The following is a 6,000-nucleotide window of genomic DNA, read 5'->3' as shown; positions in this document are numbered from 1 at the left end:
TTTGAATGCTTCCTTTTCACCAGGGGCAAGGCAGCGCAATCACAGCGCAAACCTTTTTACTGCGAGTGTGGATGACGTAACCCAGCCATTCCAGCTATTTTTAGACCAAATAGCAAGATATTTTTTCGTCACGGATGCCGTTTTTAGCGCCGACAGCTGTTGCACCTAACATGGCCCCTCTTGGGAACCTTGAGATGGTCGCTTGGATGATGTTGGGCGATTGTTTATGAGCCCTACGGTGTCTGTGTTTACACCAGCTCACCTTTCTGCACGCACACGCTCAGCTTTACCTCTCAGGGAAGAGTTGGGTAAGTTGTCTGCGGATAATCCGTCTTACGCTAAGCGGCCTGTGTCATGTGACGCGCCCAGGAGAGTAACCTCTGTGTCATCAGCAGGTGGATTTACGTTTCTTACGGCAGCCTAAGGTCAGAGTTTAGTATTTTTTTTTTTTTTTTTGTGAAAGTCGTTTGCATAGATGTCATTCCTGGACGGTTGGATTGCATTCCAGCATTGCTGGTGTACAGTAACACTGTATTTATTAATCGCGAGTTGCTGCATGTGTTTGAGACCACTATGCCTCAATACATAATGCCTGTGTGATTATACAGAACATCTGCTGGTTTTGGGTTTGCGAGTGATAATGAAGTAATATAGAATATGCTACTTTTGTAAACTGAGAAATACACAGGTTTTAAATATGCGTTTAAGTTTAAAGAAGCTTTGCCAGTGGTTTTCTAATAAGTAATTAGAAGTAATGATTTGTAAATAATTATTTCTGATAAGTAATATAGAATATGCTACTTTGTAAACAGAGGAATACAGATTATTAATGAGCGTTTTAATTTAAAGATGCTTTATCTGTGTTTCTCTATGTATTTATTGTATTTTGTTTCATGTTCATTACTCAACATATAAACCAAAGTGAAAAAGTGAGTTCTGTTTGTACAATTTGTTTGTATATTTATATAATTGTGTATTTAGATCCATTCCATCTGTGTTTTCTGTGCAGTCTTTCAGCGTCTCAAACTGTTGTTTTTTTTATTAATTTTTTTTTTTTTTTAAACCCTTTGTTTGATAAAAGCAGTTCATCTTTTAAAAACACATCTGGTGTAATTTTCTTAATCATTAGTTTTGTCTAGTTTTCTTGTAAAAATCTCAACATCCTTCAAACATGATTAATTTAGTCAAACGTGCATTAGATATTAAGACTTGTTTTCTGAGAAAATATATTTGAATCATATCTTGCTAAATTTATGCGGTTTGTGATGATTTACTATGTATGTAATTTAATTTGACAACCGGATTATGCAACATTTAAAAGCAAAGATCTCTAGATTTAATTATTGTTTTTCTTTCTTTCTTTCTTTTTGGTTCTCTGTATGCATGCCTTAGAAAGGCATCTCTGGGACATTTAATTTATAAAAAGTATCATAAATAAAAAAGTAATAAACTTATAATAATTAAAAAAAAAATTGTTTTTATGAATTCAATTAATTAGTAATGCCTTTTGATTATTAAAGTTTATTTAGACCTTTAGATTTGATAAACAAAACAGAATTTGAGGAAAAAATATATATTTCATAGGGCCCTAAAAATAACCTTTTTTTTAAAAATGTAATAAATTGATGTTAAATTGTATAAGTTTCATGATTTCAGTTACTTAGATTACTCAAATTTAACCATTAGATGGATAGTTCACCTAGAAATTAACAGTGGGCGGTACCCATTGACTTCCATAGCAGTTTTAGATGCTATGGAAGTCAGTGGCTGCCGTCAACTGTTTGGTTAACAAAATTATTCAAAATATCTTTCTATTTATTTATTCATTTATTCTTTTTTTTTTTTTTTTTTTTAAAGCAGTTCTTCTTTTAAAAATGTGTTTGGTGTAATTTTCTTAATCAGTAGTTTTGTCTTGTTTTCCTTTGTCTTGTTTTCCAGTTAAATTTAGAGATAAATTTAACATTTATCTCTAAATGTTAAATTTAGAGATAACATTTAAAAGCGGTTATCTCTAAATTTAATTATCGTTTTATTTTTTATTTATTTTTTTGGTTCCCCATATGCATGCATTAGAAAGGCATCTCTGGGACATTTAATTTACATTTAATTTATCAAAAATATTATCATTGTCATCATCATATTGTAAAAACTATCACAGATCTCAAATCAAATATTGCGACTTTAGATGTCATATAAGGTAGGACCCTATGATTTCAGAAAAATTTAAATACAGAATATAGAATTTCTAAAAAACAAAACTTTCTTAGAGCCCTGTTGTTGTAAAATAAATAAAACAAATAAAAAAATATATTCTAATAATATTTTTACAAATAAATTGTTTTTATGAATTAATTAGAAATGCTTTTTTGATTATTAAAGTTTATTTAAACCTTTAAATTTGATTAAATAAAACAGAATTTGAGGAAACAAATATATTCCATGAGCCCTAAAAAATGAATTTTGTTCAAATGTAACAAATTGTTGTTACATTTGTAGTTTCATGATTTCAGTTAATTAGACATGGCTTTAGATTTTTTAAAGATTTTTTAGATTTTTTTTTTTTTTTTTCCTAGATTTTATTTTTAAGACACTTTACCTGATTAAAGTGATCAGTTTGTTAAAAATGCATCTTTAGTCATTATCTTAATCAGCATTTTTGTCTTTAAAATATCTTAGTATCCTTCAAAGCATGATATTTTTACTCAACAAGCAAACTTACATAAGATATTAGGACTTGTTTTTAGACAAAATATCTTGAAGAGAGTTTCTCTTTTTTGTTAAGCATTTTGCAATTTGTGTGATTTATGATGAAGGTTAATTATGTTCAGATGTTTCTGTGAGAGAACAACATTAGGCAACACTTGATTTTAAAAACTAAATCTCAAGTATCAAGCTCAGTATAACTTTCAAAAATGGCTTCTGGAGTAATTTCCTTAATTAGTATTTTTGTGTTGGTGTTACTGTAAAAATACTTCCACATCCTTCAAATAAGATAGATTTACTCAAGAAGCAAACTTGCAATAGATACGACTTGTCTTCAGAGAAAATATCTTTTAACCACATCTTGCTAAATTTCTGCGGTTTATGATGATTTACTATGTACGCAATGTAATTTGACAGCCACATTATGCAGCATTTAAAAGCAAAGATCTGTAAGTTAAATTGTTTTTATTTATTTATTTTTTGGTTTTCTATATGCATGCATTAGAAAGGCATCTCTGGGAGTATTGCAGTTTTTCTGTGTATGGATGCATTTGAGAGAGCATTTTTGACCATTTTGATATTTTTTGCTATTTTTTTTCAGACTTTTTTTTTTTTTTTTTTTAAGAAACTACTTGATCAAAGTGGTCAGTCTTTAAAAAAATGCATCTTTAGTCATTTTCTTAATCGGTATTTTTGTCTTTAGACAAAATATCTTGAAGTGAGTTGATTCTTTTTTTTTTTCTTTTTTTTTTTTTTTTTTTTAAGCATTTTGACAACTTGCAAAATTCATGTGGTTTATGATAAAGATCATCTTTAGATATTTTCATGGGAGATCCACATGCAACACTTGCACATGCAAAATGTCAAATCTGCTGTTTTTCTTAATTTTCTTAATCCTTATTTTTGTCAGTGTCACCGCAAAAATATTTCAACATGTTTCAAACTAAAAACGTACTCAAGAAGCAAGTTGCACAAGATATTGAGAGAGCTTTTAGACCTTGAATTAAGTTCCTTTTTTAAGCATTTATGCAAATCTTGTGGTTTACCATGAAAGTTTGTTAACTCTTTCCTTGCCAGCATTTTTGATCATTTTTACTAAAATTTCATGGCCCCCATAATATTATTTGTATGACTATCTAAACATGCAGTACATAAAAATAAAGATCAAAGCCTATTTTGAGAAGAAGCTGAGAAAATAATCTGAAGCTGAATTTTTTTTTTTTTTTATCAAATCTACATCCGGATCGTATTCAGTACGATGATCAAAGTATAGATGCAGTAGATCGTTTTAATCAACACCCCCCCAGTTTCACAGTCATTTACCACTTCCTGGATCAGCATTTTACTCTGTAACATTAGGCAGTTTTCATTTATGTGCTGTTTATTGTTGACGATCGCATTATTTTTCTAGACTCCTTCTGGACTCCTTTTTAATAGTTAAATAAAATTTTATTAATCAAAAAGCATGTCTAAATAATTAAAATCATGAAACTTAAACAATCAGTTTATTAAAAATGTAACAAAAATTACACGTTTAGGGCTCTATGAAATGTTTTATTTTTGCCCACTTTATGTTTTATTGTTAGCAAATTCTGTGTTCTAGCATGCCTAAATATTTGAATGCATAAAAACAAGTTTTATTTATTCTTACAACAGCCTTGTGAAATGTTTATTTTTCTCAGAAATTCTGTGTTGTGTACACTGTGTGCAGAATTATTAGGCATGTTGATATTCTGGTCATATTTTTTTTCCAAACACATTTTACCAATTCCAAACCACATCAGTCTTAGTAACTACTGTTAATTTTGTATTTAATCATTTATATGTGATATATAATTGTCCGTGAAGGCTGGAAGTGAAAAACTCCTTATATTCAGGTGTGCAGAATTATTAGGCATGTTTTCGTTTACAGCTAAAATGAGCCAAAAAAGAGATTTAACCCAGACTGAAAAGTCCAAATTATTAAATGCCCATGAGAAGAATGCAATACTAATGCATTACAAGAATTTGCAAAGTTAAGGCTTGACCATTGGACAGAGAAATGCTTGTTGAGTCTGCATGGTCAGAAAAAACAGGTGGAGAAGAAAAGATGCATGTTAACTGCAAAAGAATTAGGAATTAAGGTGAAGAATTAGGTGTGACACCATCAGGAACCGTTTAGTCTCCAGCGCCACCATTTTCCAGAACTGCAACCTACCTGGAGTCTTCAGAAGTGCAATGTGTCAGGTTCTCAGAGACTTTGCTTGGTAAAAAATCCTAAAAAATGCCCCTTACTTAATAAGAATAACAAGCTGATGTGTTGTGAAATACATGAAGACAGTTTTTTTATATGCTTTAGAGACAGATAAGTCTTCAGATAAGTCCTTCAGATAACACTCTTGAAGGACAAGCATCACATCCTCTTGTACCTCTGATTCAAGAATTTATCTTCCAAAATCTGGCAGTAAGTTTTGGGAGTTCATGTTTAGTCTCTTATCCTGAAAAGTCTGACTTGCAGAGATGGACTAAAATGAACTCCCAAAACTTACTAATTAATTTCACAAGACGTCAGCTTGTTATTCTTATTAAGTAAGGGGCATTTTTTAGGATTTTTTACCAAGCAAAGTCTCTGAGAACCTGACACATTGTACTTCTGAAGACTCCAGGTAGGTTGCAGTTCTGGAAAATGGTGGCGCTGGAGAACTGGAAACGGTTCCTGATGGTGTCACACCTAATTCTTCACCTTAATTCCTAATTCTTTTGCAGTTAACATGCATCTTTTCTTCTCCACCTGTTTTTTCTGACCATGCAGACTCAACAAGCATTTCACTGTCCAATGGTCAAGCCTTAACTTTGCAAATTCTTGTAATGCATTAGTATTGCATTCTTCTCATGGGCATTTAATAATTTGGACTTTTCAGTCTGGGTTAAATCTCTTTTTTGGCTCATTTTAGCTGTAAATGAAAACATGCCTAATAATTCTGCACACCTGAATATAAGGAGTTTTTCACTTCCAGCCTTCACGGACAATTATATATCACATATAAATGATTAAACACAAAATTAACAGTAGTTATTAAGACTGATGTGGTTTAAAATGTGGCATAAAGCATTTATCTTTTAATTAATGAAAATTACAAATTAAGGGGAAATAAAGGGGATTTGCTATCACAATTGAAACATTGAAGAAATATATGATTATTCCTTACAAATAAAGTTTTAATAATTTTAGTAGTAGTAGTATGTACATTCTGCTGAACAATACAAATATTAGTCCATATTGTTATGACCTACTTTTGATTAATTAATCCGAACTTT

At 30.6% G+C, this 6,000-nt stretch overlaps 1 protein-coding gene across 1 annotated transcript in view; it reads left to right on the top strand.

Moving 5' to 3' along the window:
• Positions 1 to 403: 403 nt before the first annotated feature.
• LOC127172227 (membrane-associated phosphatidylinositol transfer protein 2) overlaps positions 404 to 6,000 on the top strand; it is a 66,397-nt gene continuing 60,800 nt past the window's right edge. Inside the window, 1 exon segment of the mRNA XM_051121444.1 lies at positions 404 to 425. The gene's annotated coding sequence lies outside the window, so the exon portion shown is untranslated.

This window comes from Labeo rohita, chromosome 10, assembly GCF_022985175.1.
Source record: "Labeo rohita strain BAU-BD-2019 chromosome 10, IGBB_LRoh.1.0, whole genome shotgun sequence".
In the NCBI taxonomy this organism is placed as follows: domain Eukaryota; kingdom Metazoa; phylum Chordata; class Actinopteri; order Cypriniformes; family Cyprinidae; genus Labeo; species Labeo rohita.
The sequence above is the reverse complement of the archived record's forward strand: the minus strand, read 5'-3'. Positions and strand labels throughout refer to the sequence as shown.